A 22247-nucleotide genomic window follows, 5' to 3' on the forward strand; every position below is an offset into this window, starting at 1 on the left:
AAAAAATCTGCAGCTTTTGGAGCTGGAAGTATCCCCACATTTCTATGATGTATGTAGTCTGCGTGCGTTACGCACGTGCTTAGCTACACTGAGGGCTTCTCAGGAGATGCAGCTATAACCACAGCCTAGCCGGCCATTTATTCTTCCCTCTGATAAACAAATACGTTCCAGGAAGGCAATTTCAGCCTGCGGCCTGTGGATTCGCAGCCTGATCTGAGCAAACACTCCACGAGGAGTGAAGGACCCTCGAGGTTTGCAGCTCGCCACACAGAGCTGTGAAGTTCCCGTGTTAATCCCCTGCCGTCCAGACTAAGAGCTTTTCAGATCCCTTGCAGATCTTAGTTGTTTTTTTAAAAAAAACCCAACTTGTAGAGTTCTCTAGTCACCACTGAAAATAGAAAACAGCAGCCTTTGGTGATGTGAGGGCCATGCTCTTTCCTTGCTCTGTGCAGGGAAGAGCCGATACAGAGAGCACCCTTGCAGAGCAGATCCCCCCTCACCCGTTCCTGCCGCGCAGCATCCACTGCAAACGCTTTTTTTTGGGTTAAGCCGATGCTTTTAAACCTTAGAGCTTGGAAGTTTGGTCTGTACCATTTCCATAAGTTAGCGGATTCTGAAGAAACTTCCCAACAATTAATATGCGAGGATGTGGGAGGTGATGGCTGCAGGAGGTGACGGTGACTGCCTGATAACCTTTATCTCTCTCCATCGCGTCCCGCCTACGTGCTGCTCTCGCTTTGACCCGGTGGTGCTGCTCCCAGCAGACATCAGGCCTTAGCACGAGCCGTGTGTTAGCCAAAACCCGAGCGGGAGCTGGGCGAACAGAGACCAAGGTGCCTGGGACTTCAACGAAACTGCTGCTGGGGCCGCAGCGGGGCCGGAGGCTGGCACGGGTTGTGCAGTTCTGCGTCGTATTTCCTCTTAATGCTTTGTAAAGAGAGAAACCCCTGCGTGCTTGCTATCTCGTTATTGTGCATGAGATAACTAGGGCTCCTCCGGGTGCAATGAGCTTCAGAAATGCATGCTTCTTTTCTGCTCTATGTTTAAGCAATAATAATTTATGAATCTAATTAGGCTTTGGTTTGCAAGAGTGATGAATATTCACATTCTAAATAGCCGAGAAACATTAAAAATGTACGACAGCTTTATTTGCTCCAGCCCTGAGGATTATGGGTGAACATTTTCCTGAATGTGCTCAGCTTTCTCAGCGCCGTTCAAGTACCGAACCAGGAAAAAAGGGCGTTCGGCCTGGCGCAGGGCAGACCTGTGCGCAGAGCCTGCGAGCGCAGCCCGTGTGCCCGTTCCGAAAACGGCAGCGACGGAATTGCGGCTCTGTGGGTTTTAGGGCCTCTGTGACAGCTTGTTTCACTGCCGTAGCTAATATGCAAAGCATTTTCTAGTATGTGTAGTTTTAGGAGCTGGACTTCTTAAAAGTGAAGTTAAGGATAATGTTTTCCTAATAACCTCCCCCTATTTCTTATCCTACCGGTAACTTTGGAATTTGTGTATTTGAGCTGGAAGGATTTGATAACTCCTTTCGCATTTCACCTTTAGTTTCATACCTTTTCCCCTGGATTCCTCTGCAATAGCAAAAGCAGACGCTCAGCAGCCTTGCTGCCCTTAATAAGGTGTTTAATTTACAAATTGTAAGCTGCCTGCAGAGCTTCTCATTGTAGGGGAAGTATGTAACTTACTTTTAACTCCTAATTACTTTCTATATTTTGCTTTGCTAGCACAAGGGAACAGTATTTGATTTGCTTGTGTTGCAGCGATCTTTACATAACCCCAAACATGATTTTACCACCTAGATGACCAGTCAAGACTCAGTTAATACCATCAGCTGAACACCGGTCTGTTGGAGAGCCCATCACATGAGAATTTAACTTGCAATGCACGTTTGTCCTGGGGTGGGTTTTTTGGTAGTTTTCTTTTGTGTGCTTTTTTGGTGATATCAGTACAGGTATCAGGATCAAGGAACTGAGAAACAGAGATGGAAGCATCTTCTGCAGTCTGTTGTTCTGTAGGGATTGCTCTTTTTTTACATCGGTATTGAGCGAGTTAGAGGCGCGACCCACACTGAGGTCCCGTTATCTATCACGCTGCATTCCCAGGAGCGCGTCTGTGGTCAGCCAGGATATAAAGTCTCTATGTCTCGATGCAGGTTTCTTTGGATTGTATTTGGTTTCCAGAAATTAGTTATGTACATACAAAAGGAAACCAGACATCTCTGCCTCACAGCTCATCGGCTGGGCAGTACAGAATCGTCACCCTGGATAACTCTAAGCCTACTATTTATGAATGAAAATTAGGCCAGGCAACCTAGAACTCAGCATTTGCAAATTTCAAATACCTTGGACTAAATAATTGGCAGTCCTGGAAACTACCTATCTGCAACTTGAAGACAAACAAACAAAACCATTTCCGTTTGCCGTGTGTTCTATGTTTATTGTACACAGGGCTGAGGTTCTGGATAAATTTAAGAAAATTTTATATTTTACTGGCTTTGTCCATCGTATGAACCACTTTCTCTCGCAACAGTAATTTCCTCACACTATGACAGCCTGACTTCAGGACTTTGGTGGAGACGCAGCAGCGTTCCCATTAGAGGCTGCCTTTCCAGTGTGACACAACTGGTAGCAAGCCCTTTGCATGACAAAGCTTCATTTGTAGGGTCTCAAACTCCAGCAAGGCGCCTCCTCCAAAAGGCTTGAGCAACCTCTGAAAATTACGTTATCTTGGACAAATCACGTAGACACCGAGTCCCAGGCTGACCAGGTCCCGCTTGGCTGGTCGACACTGAACTTTCATAGTGTCTATGAAAGGAGAGGTTCTGATTTGATTAATTTTTCATCTCACTGGATCAGACAGTGTGGGAGCGTGAGGAAGGGTCATTATCCCTGTTCCAAGGACTGGGAAATGGAAGACAGTTACTCATTGAAAGTCGCACAATAGATGAGCGGGTGCCAGATGCTGTAGATGCCAGAGATGGGATTTAAACCCAGATGTCCTGAGTGCCAGCTCAGCGCACTAAGTTCATAGTTATCCATCCTCTCAAAAACCCAAGAAGGCTTTCTGATTGATTCAGTATTTAGAAAATTTTGGCTGCCATAAAATGATACTTCAGAGAACCCTAAAACTTACTAATGTAAAAGACTATTTTTACTACCCCATTCATCTCCTTTAGGAATGAATGAGTTTAGCCTTCTACGGGGCAAGAGAATAACAATTAGAGCAACTTTTCAGAAGTGGGTGTCACAGCACGTGTCTGAAGTGACTCACCAATAACACCTGAGAAGTCTATGTTAGAAATAATTCTGATTCCACTCTGCACTACAGTGATTTTCAGGCATCCTTCATTAATACTTAGTTCCTCAGTTTTCCTCTGCTCTTTGGTGCATTTTTTAACTTTGCAGATCATTAAAATTGTACTGTTTTCAGATTGATAAGAACATTTCCTTATGCCAGAATAAATGGAGCATCTCTGGTGGATACGACTGAATTGATTTACAGCAAAGGAATACAACTTAACGAGGAAGCCACTACCTTCAAAAAAATGGGGGTGGGGGGGGATCTAATTCTGAAGACTGCAAGTTTTGGAGCATAAATGACAATGGAAGTTTATAGAGCCTTTTGGATTAAACCAGAGGCCAGCTCCATTAAACCAAATGGAGCATTCCTAATCTGACATGTTGACAAGAACACCCCTGCCTATTCCAAAAGGGAGTTTCAAATGAATCCAGATTTATCTTATGTTCCCAACAGGGGCTGAGCTGGCTCCAAAGGAAGTTATCCAGGCCAAAAATAAACAAGATACACATGAAGCAGTTTGTGCCACCAGGAAACCTGCCAGGGAATATGTGGAGAGGAGAAGGAAAGCCAGCAGAATCACGGCTTAAGATGTCTTTCCTCTCTCCTCATTATGTCCTATCTCTATTTCTTCAGAGAATGTAAATCAAAGTTCCTTCCCCATGGAGACCCCTTGCCCTTCTATTCACTTTCCTCATCTTGCTTTCCCAAAAAGAGGGCTCCATGTGCTGCTCTCCCCAGCACCCAACTCCTCCCTGTCCTGCAGTTGCAAAGCAGCAGCTACAGAGATGCTCGGTGCTGAAGTGCTGATCCTGCATCTGCTAATATTCATACTTGGTTATTGACTTCTGCAAGAGCCAGCTGGAGCCAAACAGCCATGCTTTTCCCAGGAGTGTGTGTACATAATTTGAATTATGTAATTCTAAGAAGCAAATTTAGCCTTTTCCAACTGCTTTTACTGTGGCAGACACATAGTCACAGTAACTGCAAATAGCAGGACAAGCACCTTTTGCATTTGCGTTTTGTCGACCTGGGACCAACCTTTTAATTTGCTACGAGAGCCCAGGAGAGCTGTCCCGTGGCATACGTTGTTCACTGCACCGCGTCTGACCAGAGTCTGCCCGTGGGCTTTGTAATTTGCTGGAGCAGAGTCACTAAATTACACGCTGCTATGAGATATATAACCCTACAGGACATAGAACCGCTCCTTAATACAACAGCCTTCGGAGAGGCATGAGCTCAAATACCACTGCAGAGAGCAGAGCTTCCCAGCGTTAGCTACGATATCAGAAGTTCTACCTCATGAAACGTTATAGGCTCCGTGTTCAAAGGAAATCCAAGTTTGTGCCCATAATAATAGCGCGTTCAGAAGTTCCTGCCAGAGAAAAAGTCTGTCTAGCTATGTACAGACAAGCATCACTGCACGCAAAAAGGAAGGCTGCAGAGTGTCTCCTTTACAAATGCAAGTCCAGGGTTTCGGAGGTGCATGCTAGGCACATGCAGGACGGAGACGGTTGTAAGATGTTTGGCAGCGAGGGCCAGGGTATAAAATATGGGTCTCAGAAGGTTGGTTTATAGCCTGAACTGTAGAGTTTGCAGCAGCCTTAGTATTCTGTTAGCTATATTTTGGAAATCAGAAATCTGTTCCAGAGATGTGTGTTGTCTTCCATCCAGTATTAACATTTAAATTTTGTGTGTGAACCTCTCCTCATCAAAATGACAGCAGTCCTGTTTGTCCGTGAAACGTGTCATTTACCATCCCCAGGGATAACTGGATGATAATGGCCATATTCTTGTAGAGTTTGATACTTGAAGGAAATATGCGAACAGAATTAAATGTGAAAAACAGATTACTAGTGTCACTCACGGCAGTGAAAACTTCTGCAAAGAGGTGGCGTAGGGTATTGCTACAGCATCAAAAATTGTTGAAACACCGCACATAAAATAGGCAAGTGATGATCAGTGATGGGGTGTGTGTGTTCACCAGAGTCACGCTGTATGTGTACATGCAGCGGTTGTATGTACACAGCCAAGGAAGGGTTTTTATCATATATAGAGATATAAATAGATACATATATATGAATAGATGGATGTGTGTGCATTTATGTACAGCTGCTTAGTATCATCCTTTTGCTATAATGTTTAACAAGTCTGATAGAGATTTATTCTGATAATATCACAGTATTTGCTACACGTACCAAGGGTTTTTCGTTTGTCTGGGTTTTTTTTGTAGGTAGCAGGAAGGTAATAAGTAGCTGGGTTTTGGGGTTCAAGCAAATGCAAAGATCTGAGGCGGGCCAGAAGAAGACTTCAGCTTGAGAAGTGTGAAATATATAGCTGGATCAGTCCAGCAGTTCTAGAGCAATGATTTTGCTCGTCTGTCTGTGAGATGTTGTTCGACTTGCTCTCAGTCTTGGCAAGAAGCTCACGTTTGAGGCTTTGGCTCTCCTTCTGAGGAGGAATGTTTAGGCCAATACGGACACTTGAATCCCCCGGTCCTCATCGGCACTGATAAAACTATGGGCAAGTTCCATTAAATGACACTGGAGAGGTTTGTTTTTGAAACGATTTAGAACTAGGTCATGCACGTGGGACTCAGGCTGGGTATCCTGGAGGGGAGCAAGGGACCTGTGTGCCTGGGCGAGCAAGCTACCTGCTGGACTGGAGACGGGGGGACACCACCCCTGTGTGCACTGGGCTTTACAGACTGCTGCCAGCTTCGGCCAGCAACACGTTAGCCTCTCCCTGGGGAGGGATGGTGACTCAGAGGGGTGTCTGAATCATCAGGGCTTCCCCTGGACAAGGCAGGGCTCGGGCACACCGCCCTGCCGCATGTCCGGCAGCGGGGATGGATGGGGAAGGAGCTTCCAGCTCCATAGCCCTGCAGCCCCGGGAGCAGTCTCGCTCCTGAAGGGCCTTACACCTGTAGAGCAGCCACAGGTGAGAAACAGGATCAAAGTGACACATGGCACTTGTAAAAGTCATTCTTATGACTTTTTTTTTTTGGTGTATTTGCTTTTAGGGTCTGTTTTCAGTTCACTGGGGCTACAAACTACAGCAGCTTTCCTGCAAAGTCTGCAATAATGTGAAAACAGAAACGAGCAGTGAGTGGCTGTTGCAAGCTACATTGGCCTCCTGGCATTTTCGGTTGTTTCCACCCACCCTTGAAAATCATCTCTGGCCCAAAATGGAACTGTGAGCTGTACCACATGCTCTAAATGAAGTGCTAATTAAATACTTCTACTTAATGTAGACAACGTTTCTTTGAAAAGACTGTAATGTATTGCAGATGTCATGAATTCCCTTAGAGGATGATGAAGGGAGCAACCTACTCTCTCAGAGGTAGGGATGTAACCCGGGTGGTTACCACTGATGAGGTCTAATGCTGAAACAGCACTCGTCTGATCCAAGTTCCCACACACGCTCTCTCGCAGCGACCTCGGTATCAGAAATACTGCAGGTGCTCCCATCTGGATGCACACTTTGACATGCAGGAGGTAAATGGCAGAGCCGTAGAGCTTGATAGATACTTGGATTCTGGAAGAAAACAGGTAAGAACGGGCAGACATTGCAGAAGAGGACCTAAATCTCTCTGGGTGGAGGCCCCAGCTGTGCTGGAGGAGCTGGGCAGTGGTTTCTGGCTCAGGCTGTCCCAGTGCGGGACAGAGCTCCACAGCTTTGGGTTTAGCACATGCACTAACATCCTTTCTGGCAACAAGAGAAAGGCTGAAAATCCTGGTCCAGATTAGCTGGAAGGCACTGCTAAAATCAACTATTGAAATCATGGTCAATCTTTAGGTTTCAGGGTGAACGGGCATCAAGCTCAGAGCCAGATCACCCAGCTTTTGGGATACGCTTATGCCATTAATGGACCATAAGTTGAAGTGTATTTCAAAGTCCAGACTCAGCTTGCTTTCACGCAAGCTCTGGTGCAGGCTTAAGTCCAGCTCTAGCTCTGTCCTGAGGGAAGAGATTGAGCAAAATGGGTGTCTTTGTACAGGCCCAGGCTCTCATCAGCGCAGTCTGGGTGGATTAGAAAAAAGCAGGGCTGTGCATCAGGGATTCAGTTTTCCAGCAGGAATCCCAAACTTGGATTGAAACACTTTAAATGTATACCGGAGCCAAATACCACCAGGCCAGTAGCTGGCCAAATGGACAGAAGCTTGTCCCGGCGCTTGTCCCCGCACGCCTGTGCTCGTCACACGCTTGGCCTCTGTCCCCAGGCAGGCTCAGAGATCAAGTCCTCCTGGGTCACCTTTTGGGGGAGGAGATTTTTCTCATAATCCACAGGACTAGGAATCCAGGTTATGCTTTCTATGACAGTTTAGACCTTTGGGTGTCTGAGGGGCTACCTGTGAGGCACTGGCACTTTGGCTGAGCTTGGGCACCAGGGACGGGTCAGAGCAAGGCCCCCGCTGCCCGCACTGGGGTGGGAAAGGGAGCTTCTGGAGTGTTTCAGCTGCAGTGGTCAGAATATGCCCCACACACAAACAGAGCCAGTAGGATGGAGAGAATAAACTAGGAAATTCGGTATTCATGCAGCTAGGGTTACTTACAGGCTTGGGGAAGGTCTCTGGTACTCCGACATCAGGATGGGAAAAAGGTCCTGATCAGGCAGAGATTCCAGCGGGGAGAGGAAGGAGCATGAGTCAGGATTCCTGGCTTTAGTTAGTTTGTGCTAACGAGCCTTGTTAGTGGTTTGCCTACTGCTACACCGGTTTGCTCTTCTAAATGGATGGTACTCTCCTACCTCGTTGAGATCAAATGATTAAGGTGTATTAATGCAGGTGAAATAATATTTGTGTGGGACTTCCAGGCCCGCAGATGAACGCTGCAATAGTGCCTATGTTTTGGGGTGTCAGTAATGATGAATTAAATCTTCCGTTAACCCTGGATATGCGTAAGCTTGTAAGCGCAAATTGGAGGAGCTCGGCACTGAAGAGTTAACAGGTGGGAAAAAAGTCCAGTTCTTTCTTTTGTCGTTCTGACACATTTGGCTGCGAACTGCAGCCAGCACGAACCACCTCCAGCAGCACCTCCTCACTGCGCTCGCGGAGCTTTTCCACCGGCCCTGTGTCCCGCAGGTCTCCCCAGCAGAAAGGAAACTGGGTATTCATAGGTCCCAGGCTGCAAACTGAACGCCCTCTCTTTTTCTTTTGAAGGCTGCAGGCTTGTAAGGATCTGAAGCTGGTTTAGCAACTGTTCTCTGCAGCAGGATTGTGCTTATTGTGCAATGTTAAAACAGTTATTTTTGTTAACAGAGTGAAGCCAGCACGCTTCCTTGCTGGTGGACTGTGGTATACCAAGTTTCTGCCTGCAGTGCCCGAAGTCTGCAGGCAAAATGGAGTCAAAGGGTGCAGAGAAGGATGCCTGGTCACCGCGGCAGTGCTGCTCCAGTTACCCTCAGCACGCTGTCCCTGGCCTGTCCCCCCCCTCAGCAGCTCTTCCACACGGGACGGTTACGTCTCAGCTACCTCCATGTCCACTTTCACCTTCTCATTCCCGGGTGGAAGGTGTGGACACCCTGGCCCCCCGATGCGGGGACCAAACCAACCTCAGGCAGCCCCACACTTAGGGCATGGGGAGCAAATTGCTCCTTCCCAGGAGATCTGGGCATCCGGACAGTCTCCAAACAAGTGGCTTGTGAGTTGCCTGGTGGCTCTCAGTGAAGAATTAAGGGTGCAGCCACTGTAATCAGTGTTTTGGAGTAGTGCAGTTCATTTATTATTCGCCTCTTGTGGGTTGGAAGGACATTTCAGGGTGGGATTCAAGCACGCAGAGGGGTCAGAGCCGCTTTGGTAGCTGTAGTAGGCACCCGCGTGAGCCCACGGGGAGCTGGGGCTCTTGCGGTTGTACCGTGTGAATATATTCCAGGAGATACCAGAGTCAAAAGCAGAGAAAAATCTTCATTTTCAGAGTGATACAGCAATTAGCAATTAATTAGCACTATATTTGTTCTTCTTTGGCTGGGGCTGATAACAGTAACGGCTCAACTCTATGGAGATAGCTTCAAAGAATGTCTTTATAGTAAGAAATATGCAGCATCTTACTGTGTAGTGTATGAAAGCTGCTCCTGGAAAAAGTCATAGAATATTGCCACATTTCTTTTGAGATGGTTCTGCAACGTTGTGAGAGCTTTTTGGGGTTAGATGCTCTCTTGGGAGAAAGAATAGGTAGGAATCCAAGATGATGGAGAAACAAGAAAAAGGAGAGAAGGCAGATGGCAGGTGGGGAGATTTCCTTTATACAGTAATATAGGTTGAGGATGTGAATTCAGTTGCCTGTTGCTATTTATCATGACCACATAAAATTCAAAGTACTTTGGTATTTAAATAGTTATAGATTCGGAGATGAGTCATGAAGCGGAGCTGGTATTTTATCCCTGGCCATGTTGGTGAATGGTTTTCTAACGCAAGGATCTTATTTCCACTCTCTCTGCTTTAATGGTATCTCTGTTCTCAGATTATTTTGTTGCAGATAAAAGGGACAAAATGAAGAAAGCTAATGCTCTGGGGCTGTCTATCATTACAAACTTAATTATTCTCACTTAAAAAGCGCACTGCTACACAATATTGCAGAGATATTGCAAGTTCTTACTCTGCAGAGAGAATTAATTGAGAAAGATACCTTCTGGCTTTGCTTCTGTAGGAAACTTTGAGGGGAGTTTTTGCGGCTGTTGGTGAGCAGGTCTCTGAGTCAAGCCTCGTTCTGCGCATCTTTTTGCCAAGGGACAACGTGTCATTCGTGTGATAGCCACTGCAAGCATCTTGCACAAGGGAGGGAGTGCTTGGGAGTGCAGGGGAGCGTATCCAGTGGCATGAACTTAAACAGAAAGAAGAATCCTGCAAAGTCCAATTTTTGCATGTGGAAATGGGTATGATTTTCAGTTTTTCAAGTTAAATTCTCTTAGTATTTCTGGGTAAGGTAAGCGAGAGCAGGCTGAAATTTGTATTATAAATAGGAACATTCGCATGAAACTTATTTTGATACAACATGTTCTCTCTTGCTCTGAAGACAACTAGCTACTCAAGCAGCCCCTCTGTCCCTGAAAGAATTTGTAATGGCGCAGTGGTGGTTTTCCCCCGAAAAAAAGAGTTAAGTTTGAGAGAAGACAGATCCTTGTCCCAAGGGAAGTATTGCTGGTGTTAGAGTCAGGGACCCCAGACAGAGGCTGCTTTTGGAAGATGCATGTTGAGGATTGTTAATGCTGGAGAGGGAACTGACTCATCACATCATCAATTCTGCTCCTCTGCCAGTACAGCACAAAACATCTTTTATCATCACGCGCTCTCTTTCTTCTTCTTTTCTTTTCTAAAGGAGTTTAAAACTGTTCAGTGTTCTCGTCCCCCCCGTTTCCAGCCTGGTGCTGCTCCCTGGCTGGTGGTTACCGTCTGGGGCGGTGGAGCCCCCGGTTGCCCTGTGCAGGAGGACTTTTCCCATCGAGGCATCGTCAGGGACAAGCCAGAGGATGACTTTCTTGGCGTACGCTTTCACTCCTGGCACTGAGTTGCACACATACCCCTTAGCTGTAAGAAAGCTAAGCTTTCCCATCTGAGCCCTTTTTTTCTTTTTCTTTGCCTTAATCCCTCCGCTCTCTTTGTTGCGGAAAGCAGTGTTTATCTTAACAGGGACAGCAAGAACACTCTGGCCTCATAATTGCCACGAAGGCTACAGCGTGGTCCAGACGGTACCAGTTTGCACTGATATTTTTCTGGAGCATGCCAACAACAAGCGGCTGCTGTGAGACCGAAATTGCTGCTTTTTTTTTCCTGTTCACATCTGCATTTGATTTTCAATCAAGGCTTGGTTGGTGAAAGGCCAACTAATCTACAGTGCTTAGGGGTTTTTTTGTTTGTGTTTAAGGGGCTGGTTTGAGCCAAGTTCAGTACCACAGTACTAGTTTTTAATAGATTTTTTTCCCTCTGAATTATAAGTACTTTTGGAGATACAGACTATTTCAAATGGATCTTATGGGAAAATTATTATTCACCGCTATTTCTTTGCATTAGTACCTTGTGTATGAGCGCTACGAAGGGCTGAGACCTTTCCGTGCCAGGTGCAGTTCAGCGCACAACAAAAGGGCAAAGCCCACACTCAGGCCCTCGTGGTGCCCGGGTGCTGCTGGGGAGGTGGGTGCCTCCAGCTTCGTGCTCTGGAGCCGCGGAGTCAGGAAAGCTTGACTTGGGTGGGAACTAGGGGAGGAATTTCCGCAGGTTTTGCATGAAATGCCAGCATTTGTTTGGGCTGGTGTCACATCCTCTTCCACTTGCTGCTGTTGTGGCAGATGAGGAATTGGTTTTATGTTGAAGATACATGAAAAGTCACTGTTTAATCAGAAACTGCAAGGGAACTCGAAAAAGATCCATCTGTGATTCAGCCATCTTAAGCTTTGGGGAACAAAAAGAGGAAAAAGTCTTGGATCACAGACTTTTCATTTTCTTGTGGCAATTTTTCTGTGAATTATAGTAACGGACTTTTCACTTTTGGGGGCAATTTTTCTGTGAATTGCAGTAACAGAAAGCACTGACCTGTGACTAACAGTCTACAGGAGGACTTCTAGTATTGCTTGCTGTCCTTTACTTATCCAAGGCTCCACTTGATACATAACACACTTTTAATAGAATTTTTTAAGCTGAACTTAGAGCTACTGTTGAAAGGTGCTGAACTGATAACCCTCTGAAACTACAGTTTCCTCTTAACGTGGGGTAAAATTGGTTGGGGGCACTGGCTGGATGAGGAAAAGGGCAAATTAATCACACTGCAGAGAAAGAACAGAAAAGGTAAAAGCAAGTGGTGTAACGCAGCAGCGGTACTGTGAACCATTAACACACCTCAGTGTTTGTGCCTGTATTTGAACATGTGCTAGTGCAAAATCAGTGTAAAAATCTGCCTCGGTGAGCCTGTGTGTCTATTGTGCCTCCTCCGACCGTGTCTCAGCGTGGCACTGAAAGGCACTTCGCGGGGTCCCCAAAACGGTGGTGCCGAGACCTCCGAGCCTGTGCGAGCCCTGTAACGCGACAGGCTGCCGGGACTGAGGCTGTATGGCAAAAGCTTGAAAGGTCCCTTAATAATGGACAGCCCGGAGCTAAAATCTAGCATTCTTTTCTGGTTAGTTGTCTTTCAGCTAGCGAAGATATTAACTACAGTCTCTGCATGGAAACCCTGCTAATTTCCCACCTACCTTCAATTTTCTGGGTCAGTCCCAGTGGACGTGTGTTTAAAAATATGTAATAGTTGGAGGCTGAGTGTACGGCCGCCGTGTTCCTGTTTAGCCAGCCAACTGATGAAAGCTGGCAGCCTTGTTTGTACGGGGGATTAAATACGGGGGGGAGCTGGATGTGCCATTGTGCCGCTGGCGGCGGCTGCGCGCGCGCCTGCCGCTGACACCGTCCCGCGGCGTGACCGGCTCTCCTCCGCCTTACGTGGGAAGTAGAACACACAGAATTTTGAATCTTTACCTGTTTCAGTCTTTGGGGGACATTCTTAGGGAGCTTGGGTCTGCGGTGTACTTGGTGCCACCTATTGCTTCCTTCCTTGCAGCACCTGAAAACCTTCCTCCTGATAAGGTTTGTGCTTATGGCCAGTATATCCATCTGCATATCTGACCTAGGCACCAATGTAGGATGAGCAATTTTAGGTTTTTAATTGAAATTTCTTCCCTTCTCCCTGCTTGGCCTTCAGAAAAAAACTTTTTTTTTTTTTTTTTTTTGGAAGGAAGGAAGGAAAAGTTTTGAACTTCTGTTTACCTCATTTTGTTTGAACAGAGCCCTGTGTGTTAGCCCTCCTCCGCACAATGGAACTCTGTACAGTGAAAATTGGCTAAGTGGGTCCTTATTCAGGATCATTCATCACCACGGCATGGCCTCGTGCATGCATGGCAGATTTACATCAGTGAAACTGAGGAAGAAAAACAAAAGGCCCATGATCTGAAGGAAGGGCTGGTGTTATTTATGAAGTGCCAGTAATGTGCTGAGGACTAGATGAAGATCTAATCAGCCTCGCTCTGCCAGGGTGCTGGTGGCCGGGTGACACGCCGCCGAACGCTGCAGCGCGGAGGACAACGTGCTCAGCAGCGCGGGGCTCCTCAAAGCACGCTGTGCCGTGCATCTTGCACAGTAGGCTCTCACCTCCAGAACATGGGGCGTGCGTATGGGAAGCAAGTCTGATGAGTACAGACAGCAAAATTAGCTAAAGGAAATCGTGTTCCTGTTGCCCTTGCTTATTCGAAGCCTCAGGACCTTCACCGGGCCAGGGAGCCACAGGAGTTGTTTCGGATCCCGCTTTGCTCATTTTTGTCCATGCAAAATAAATCTTAGAATCACAGAATGCCCTGAGCTGGGAGGGACCCACAAGGACCATCGAGCCCAGCTCCTGTCCCTGCACAGGACACCCCAAATTCACACCATGTCTCTGAGGGCCGTGTCCAAGGACTTCTTGAATCCCTGCGGAGCCTGTTCCAGGGCTCCACCACCCTCTGGGTGAAGAGCCTTCTCCTAATATCCAGCCTAAAATGCCAACAGATGTCAGAGGGGATGCAGAGATGAACAGAGAACGTGCTGCTTGGAGTGAGCGATTCGTCCTCCTCGAGGGGCTCAAACACACCCCCTCCCTGTTGTCTCTCCGCTGAGATCCGGCGAGGGATCGGCGGCACCCCTGGGGCTGTTACCCAGGCGCCCAGACCCGCGAGCCGGGCTCGGGCTGACCTCATCAGAGGCGTCGGTACCGTGGTGCCGGGCTGGGTGCGGGGTGCGCGGCTCATTCACACATCCTCAGCTGTGTCATAGCAATGGCAATTCTTGCTCGACAGCCAGTCGCCAGGCCATGAGGAAGCCTTCTCCCACTCCCTGCATCCTGGTGGTTTGCGTTAAAGGGGAAATTGCATCTCTTGGCACCGCGCGAGATGAGAGTTGTTCTGGTTTCTGAGGCGTTGCTTTTTGGTGAGTGTCTCCAGCTGCTGCACTCCCCTTCGCTCAGGGCACTGACTCATGCTTTTTGCCATCACGATAAGTCTGTTTTCATAAACAAAATTGAGTGCGCTGTGTTTATTCATTAGGGAGATTTGAAGTCTCTCAGCAACCAAGAAATATGCTTTGTGGGATAAACTCTCCCTCCCTCTTCCCCGCTTTTCTCTTTAACAGCTAAGGGAAAGAAGATTTGGGAGAACAGTGGCCCGCTGCTGCCCGCGGGCTGGTTCTGTGCCTGCTGTGTGCAACACCGCGACTCAGGAGACGGTATTGACTGTCCAGCTGGGGTCGGTACCTCTCAGAGACTCAGTGCTCTGGAGAGGGATGTTGTAAATTGCACAAAGGTGAACAGGAAAAAAATGGGGCAGGTTTAATGAACCGGGCTCTAAACAACGCTGCGGGTAAGCCCAGCGCGGATGAGGGGTCCCGGCTCGACAGCCAGAGAGAGAAGCTTGTCTGGCATGTGGATGGCTCCGTGCCAGCGGCTCTCTTACGGATGGTTTTGGGCAGGAGCGGGCGTGGGCAAAGCCAAGCAAGGCACGCTGCCGGCTCTGCTGCTCTTCTCCCTGCAGCGCCCGTCCCAACTGCAGCCGCCTTCTCTCCTTCCCACAGTGGGAACACAGCTGGATCCGGCCCCTTACCCTAAGTGCGGGTAAATTCGGTTTGGTCAAGGCAAATGCAGTTTGCCCTCAGTGCTGATAGGTTTTGGGCTGGGTCTGCAGCAGGGTGCGGGGCTCGTGCAGCCTCGCCATGCCGCGACTGCCCGCTTTTGGGTGTCGCTCCTCCCCGCTGCCAAGGCTCCCGCCGTCGCCGCCACCTGGGATATCTGATGTATTGGTGACATTGATGTTTCTTCGTTAAGGGCTGGACTAATGCCCACAATATAATTTGAGAGAAAAGAAAAATCTTCAGATGAAATAAAGTCAAATCCAATGGGAACTGTATGAGCGAGTTCATGGCAACAGGATGGAGAAAATGGGACTGAAACAACCCGTGCTCCCGCTCAGTGTAAAGTGTAAAGGCAAGAAGCAACCGGGAGATGGCACTCAGCACGTGAGGAGCCAGCCTCCAGTTAAACCAATAAATAAGCCCCTGCGATTCATACGAGTTTTAACTCAAGCATCCTGGTCAACAGATTCTGCACCTTGGTCAGCTGCAGAACTGCGGGGGGAGAAGTCCAGAACGTCAAGGTCCGGAGCATTATTAAGACAGATAAATTCTGATGTGAGCATGAGAAAATGAACTGGATAAGAATCAGCAAGTCTGTGTAAGGACGTGTCTTGCTCGTATCAGCCCACCAATATAATTTACTCCCTAATGTACGTTGCCTGTTAGTGTAAGCGTGGTGGGGCACCCGCTGCTCCTTCTGAAATTGGGTTTATGTTCTGGAACCCAAATCAGACTTGCAAAGCGTTTCCCATTCTGAGTGCGTGCTTCCATTCAGGTAGCTTTAAACCTGCAGAAGAGAATTTAGAAATAAGTAGTCCCCAGACTAGTGGGGAGCAGTGAGGGGAGCAATTCGGTTGGCCAGGTGTGATGGCAATAGACACAGAGTGTAATCCCAGCCTCCAAAATAGCGAGATCTGGCTTTGAACATTGATTAATAAAACCATGTTATTATTACAGGGTGGAAAATATAGCTTGGATTTCTACTTATAATGACTACCCAGTGACTTCTTTATTAGTATGCAAATTTTGTACCCACAGAAGAGGAAATAAACGTGGAATTTGCTGTCTTTGCAGCAAATGTAGAAGGTATTTTGGGTGTTCTTGAAATCCCACTTTCTACCACATGCCGTAAATGAAGTGAGTACCTTTCGCTTGTGCTTTAGAGGGATCCATAAATCAGAAACAAAGGACAGCAGAATAACAGGGTGGTGTTTCTCCTTCTAGTACACCAGATACCCCGTGCCAACAGCTACAAAGTCAACGTGACCTGCGGTCTCTGTGCCAGACGGTTCTTTGGGACCCGAGCGCGGCGGTTGCTTACCTTCCAGTGTGCAGAGCCAGCCCCCGCTTGCCAGCACCGTCTTCCTCAGGGGGTCGTTCCTCAGTAAGAGGTGCTGGCAGCCAGCTCAGACTTCATGAATCTGGGGGAGTGGGAGCACAGATACTGATCTGGGCTCAGAGCTCTGATAACTGGTCTCTGTCCCCAGTTATCATCGCAGTTTCTGGAGCTGGAGCTTTGGGTGGGTCCCTTCTCCGTCCCTCAGTTTCACCGTCTGTACAAACACAGTTATAATATTTCCTTGAGAAATTTTGTGCTGTGTGGGTGAAAAAACACTGGGCACAACCAAGGAATTTTGTAATTTTAAAATGTTTAAAATTTTGGAATGTTTTGATTTCTGTGTGATTGACAGCAGGGGGTCTTCTGGCTTGGGTTCCCACGTGGAAAACTGGATACACTGACATGTGTAGGAGTCTGTTGGCTTGAAAAGCACCATGTCTTCAAAAGCGTAACCAGATGGACTGTCCTGCTAAATAGACACAAGTCTGTGACCGTGAATAATTCTTCAAAGGAGACATCTTAACCTGCAGCTGTTCTCTCACTGGTGCGTCTACAAACACTGTGGCACACACTTCTACTTCTGTTGCTCTTGGATCATTTCGCCAACTGAAAAATGCTCTGGGCGAAGTGATGGCCAGGTAGGATGGAAAAGTCCAGTTTCCAGCTCCCGTCAGGCCAGGCTCTGGCTCTGATTGCTTATAAAACACCTGACAGATGAATCTCTGCATCTCACGCAGAAGTGAACTGTCGTCTTCGTCGCCTGCAGGGGGTTCTGCTCAACCCCTACCTCCTCCTGAGAGACGGAGCCAGCGAGCCGCCATCAGGTGCTGCCCTTTGCAAACCAGAGGTGTGTAGGTCTTGAAGGACTCCAACGCCTTTTCTAAAAAGTCCTGGCTTGTTTCAAGTCTGCTTATGTAAGAAACCGAAAAAAACCCACCACCGACATAGAAGAGTTGCGTGATGAGCTCCAAGTCCACAAACGGGTCTGCTTCTCTGTTAGGGGCAGGTTCGAAGGTTTCCACCAGCCAAAGCTTCCAGCACGTTCAGGTGTGGTGCCTTGGAGTGTCAGGCTCTAAAAAATCGCCTCTAAAATAATCTCTAAATAATTGAAACTCAAACTTATGTGTCACATATTTGAACCACCCAGGTTTGGAGGTTGGAGAAAGCTCAGGGTTATTTCTCTTGCTGCATATTTTTCCTACTGGGTCACGATGCTTATCAGGTGCAAGGATGGTTGCTCAAAAAACACCCCAACCAACCAACAACAAAAAAACCCCAACAACCCAGAACACCCTTATCCTCAGATTTTCTTTTCATCCATCAAATCCCTCTTATTTCCTTAAGTTCTCCTGATGGAGATCTCACTATGGGTAAGAAAAACAAAAGCGCTGAGCCTTCGTCGTTAGTCTTATTTCAGAGGGCTTCAGGTTGGCCAGGAAGATTTGGGTTTGTGCGATATAACTTTGGGAAGATGGATTAGTCCTGGACTGTGACCAACACAAAATGGATCTTGTTTAGGTGTAGCTCCTTAGTTATAAAATATACATATTTAGCTTAACTTTTTTCTAAAGAATGGGGGGATAATTTTAAAATGGTTAATTGTTGCTAAACCCACTCCCTGTTGTGTGAACCAGAGAAGCTGTAGGGGCTGCGGTCAGAGAGTGTCAGCTGGCGTAGGGCACGACGACTCCATCCTTGCTCTGGTTCCGTACCACGCGCCGAGGCCGAGGCTGGCGGCCAGCCGGTGGCCGGCTGCTGTTTGCCACGTGGGCTTGGTGCGGTTTTCCCAGCTGCGAAATGGGGCGATTGGCTCTGGGAGACCAACGGGAGCGCGCGGTGTCGGGGAACGAAGAGAAAGGCCGGGAAGTCGCGTAGCCATCGCAGCAGCTGTGCAAACACTGGTTTGTCACTGAGCGGCTGCAATTAATAGAAAAGGTGTCACCTATGATCGTCGCCCGCTGTCCGGTGCGTGAAACACGGTGGCGGGGCTCAGCCCGGGAAGGCTCCCTGCTTTCTTACGAGGGAGCTGAGCAGCACAAGGTAAACCAAGCTCCGCTGAAGGCTGGAAAAACAAGGTTCTTCCAGACAAAACAGTTTTCACAATCATGAAACACTTCCTAGTCTTGGCATAGCTTTGGCAGAGCTGGGGAGAGATGGCTGGGAAGCCCCGAGGGGAGGGCGGGGGTGTCTGCCTGCCTGTGTCTTGGTCTCAGAAAGGCTGGCCAAGTCGCCCCATGCTTGGAAAAGTGCGTGTGTCTGTCTTGAGGGGGGAACTGCTTTGCCTGGCAGCGCTTCTTGCTGTCTTTTGCCATCAGAGTGGGGAGGGCTGGGGGGAGCAGCACGCTCTGCTGCCTGCAAACGCATCCCGGTGACAGGCCAGCAGTGCAACGGGCGAGGGTGCAACGGGCGAGGGTGCAACGGGCGAGGGTGCAACGGGTGAGGGTGCAACGGGCGAGGGTGCAACGGGCGAGGGTGTAATGTGCGAGGGTGCAACGGGCGAGGGTGCAACGGGCGAGGGTGCAATGTGCGAGGGTGCAATGTGCGAGGGTGCAACGGGCGAGGGTGCAACGGGCGAGGGTGCAACGTGCGAGGGTGCGACGTGCGAGGGTGCGACGTGCGAGGGTGCGACGGGCGAGGGTGCAACGGGCGAGGGTGCAATGTGCGAGGGTGCAATGTGCGAGGGTGCAATGTGCGAGGGTGCAACGGGCGAGGGTGCAACGGGCGAGGGTGCAACGTGCGAGGGTGCAATGTGCGAGGGTGCAACGGGCGAGGGTGCAACGGGCGAGGGTGTAATGTGCGAGGGTGCAACGGGCGAGGGTGCAACGGGCGAGGGTGCAATGTGCGAGGGTGCAATGTGCGAGGGTGCAATGTGCGAGGGTGCAACGGGCGAGGGTGCAACGGGCGAGGGTGTAATGGGCGAGGGTGCAACGTGTGAGGGTGCAACGTGCGAGGGTGCAACGTGCGAGGGTGCAACGTGCGAGGGTGTAATGTGCGAGGGTGCAACGTGTGAGGGTGCAACGTGTGAGGGTGCAACGTGCGAGGGTGCAACGTGCGAGGGTGCAACGTGCGAGGGTGTGCTGGGCGAGGGTGCAACGGGCGAGGGTGCAACGTGCGAGGGTGTGCTGGGCGAGGGTGCAACGTGCGAGGGTGCAACGTGCGAGGGTGTGCTGGGCGAGGGTGCAGCACGTGGTGGTGCAGTGGGTCTGCTGCCAGTGGCGACCCTGCCTCTCCCTCTCCCCCGAGTGCTGAACCCACCTGGGAGAGGGGTTTTCTGTGGCCAGGACACTTAAGCTCCCGCTGGCAGGAGGCCGCCCCACCTGGGCAGGGGGGGCTCCCACGGGGCGTGGGGAGGTTGCAGGATCGGTGCCGCAGCGGTGAGCGCGCTCCCTGCAGAGGGCAGTGACATTCTGCGCTGCAGCAAAACCCTCGCTGTATTTCACCGGACCTTTTTTTCTTGCTAAGGGTGGGGGGGAAACACAACAAACCAAAAAAAAAAACCCCAGCCATCCCTCCACGCAGCCCAAAGAGCAAATTTTCTATGAACTTTCTTTGGCCGCAGCCTGGAGGGAGCAATGCCATTGTGAGGCAAAGGATCACATAGCCCGTTCCCATATAAAAGCCCAGGAAATGTAAGATATTTGGGCATGGTTCAATTGCATTTATTCCTTCCATTTATTTGTTATGTTATATGGCCTTTTTAAAGGCAAATGAAGCCAATACAGTTTCTTGCAAGAGCCCTGTGTACACAGCACAAATCCAGATACATCGACCCGCTTGAGGTTAGAACTGGGAAAAAGCGTAAGGAAAGACAGACGCTCCTGCGCTAATGGTAGACTGAGGTAGTCACTGGAGACTTCCACTCTGAAAAGAAAAGTCTGTCTCTCCCCCTTTCCCTTAGTGAAGCCTAGCATGAAAACACTTAGAAATTAAACGTCTGTTGGGCTTCCGTTTCAGTGGGTTGCTCGTGCGGATATAATCGGGCGTCTGAGAAGGCTTTCGTGACACTACGTGTCTTTCAATAAGGTTATATAAAGGGTCCTTGAAAAATTTACCCAGGCCAACTTAAACCTTCACGACTCTTTGTCTCACCAGTGATGTAGCCTTACCGAGTGTTTGATATATTAAGAGCGTCCAGAGGGAGCAGGTCAAAGCTGAGACCTAAGGAAAAATAACCTGCCAGTCAACGAAGCTTCACTTCGACTGAATCGTAGCCAATGGCATATTAAAAAATACACGAATTCCCATCACTGGCGTGTTCATGGACTCTTGCCTAGCACGGCGCAGAGCCAGCACGGCCAGCCTGTCCCGCTTTGGGGGGCCCGACAGCTGGGCTGCTGTTGGGGTGCCCGTACAGCACCTGAGCAGACTGCTGTGCTGCTGCTGGCGACCTTCGAAAGGCCCGTGCTCTGAAGCCACTTTATAAACAAGCCTGGGGAGTTTTGGGCACTAGCAGTAACTCTCATGGTAAGTAAATGAGGCCCCATTTCCCCTGGCTGCTTTTTGATTATGCTGGAAACCCTTTAATTTTAATTTGGGATGGGGAATTTTGCTGGTGGTTGCAATAAGCCTGCAACGCACGGTCGTCCTTCCTGCCCGTGCTTCCCAGAGAGCGGACGAGCGCTTAGGCCAGCCCCATCGCTCGCCACGCAGCACACGTGCGGTCGTCGCCACGGACTCATCCTTCCCCAGCCGCTTTGCAATTTGTCTTTCAGCTAGAAGCAGATATGTATTTTGGTATATAAAGGGTGGAGATAAAGCAAGTAGCTTCAGATGCTGTAGCACAGGTTAGGGCAAACTTTGCAAGGAATCAGGCAATGAGATGTGAGACTGTGTGAATCTTTGGTGGCTTTTGATGCCTTGAGTTTACCTGGCATGAAAAGTTAAGGCAGGTGGGTTTGTGACAATTTCTGACATTGCAAAAAAAAAAACGTAAATTAAGAGTGGGGGGAAGCATATAGTTGGCAAAAAAGCCATTGATATTATCTGTCAAGACTAATATGACTCAGACTTGACTCTTTCTGTGATTACGCCTAGGCTATCATTAGAAGCCCGCCACAAAATCACAGCGTTCATCTCTCTTCTGCTCGGCAGGCACAGAGGCTGTAATATTTTCCCCTCGGCCGCGCTGCTTGCTGCTCCGCCGATGGCTCCCACCAAGGGCCGGGAGGGCACGGCGGCGCAGGCAGGCACGGCGGCTGTGCTGGAGGGAGGCTTCCGAAAGCTCTTGTCCTAATCCACCCTAAACCTTCAGCAGCGTTTCGGACCGGGCGTTCTCGGTTGCTGCTCTCAGCTCGCGGTGGCGGATGGACTGGATCGCTCCCGGGGGGACCCTTGAGTCGTATTTCTCTGCTCTTTTTTAGCGGCACTGCTGGAGGAGGGGGCGCGGGGCAGCGGCGGGGCTCCTGCACAGGGCCGGCACCGACCCGGCTGCCTCCACCTCCGCCGGCGGCAGGGGGACAGGGTAGGTGCCTGTGTCAGGCCCAGAGGTCCAACGAGTTAAGCTGCGGTTTCTTAGTGCTGGTTTCTTACCAGCCCCAAGGCACAGCCTAGCCCTTAGAGCAGTTAATATTGCCTAGGAATAACTTCTTTAGTTGCATATACTCCTGTAGTTGTGCACAGATGCTGCAGTTGCGCGAGGAGGGTTTGTTAAGCTTTTAGCTTGGTTTCTGGAGACGGCAAGGCTGGACCGGTGACCGCCGGCTGCTTGCTCCCCGTACCCATCCCTGGCCTGAAAGCCCATTTAATCCAAAATCAGAGCGCTGAGCTCTCGCAGGTAGTTAGACAGCTAATAGGCTGCGGTGCTCAAAATAGATATATCTTTTTACTATTTATATTGCTCTATATCTGAGCAACAGATAGAGACTGTTTGTATTTTATGCGCCTGCCTGCCTTGTTCTGGTCTGCCTCTGTGCTTTCCTGCTTGATTTCAGCCACAATTTCAGTCCTGCCGTCTACTGAATAAAGAGGTG

At 49.2% G+C, this 22247-nt stretch overlaps 1 long non-coding RNA gene across 1 annotated transcript in view; it reads left to right on the forward strand.

Moving 5' to 3' along the window:
- Positions 1 to 22247, forward strand: part of LOC135315685 (uncharacterized) — a 113754-nt gene that overhangs the window by 89873 nt on the left and 1634 nt on the right. The window lies entirely within an intron of this gene.

Source organism: Phalacrocorax carbo, chromosome 14 (genome assembly GCF_963921805.1).
Source record: "Phalacrocorax carbo chromosome 14, bPhaCar2.1, whole genome shotgun sequence".
Lineage (NCBI taxonomy): Eukaryota > Metazoa > Chordata > Aves > Suliformes > Phalacrocoracidae > Phalacrocorax > Phalacrocorax carbo.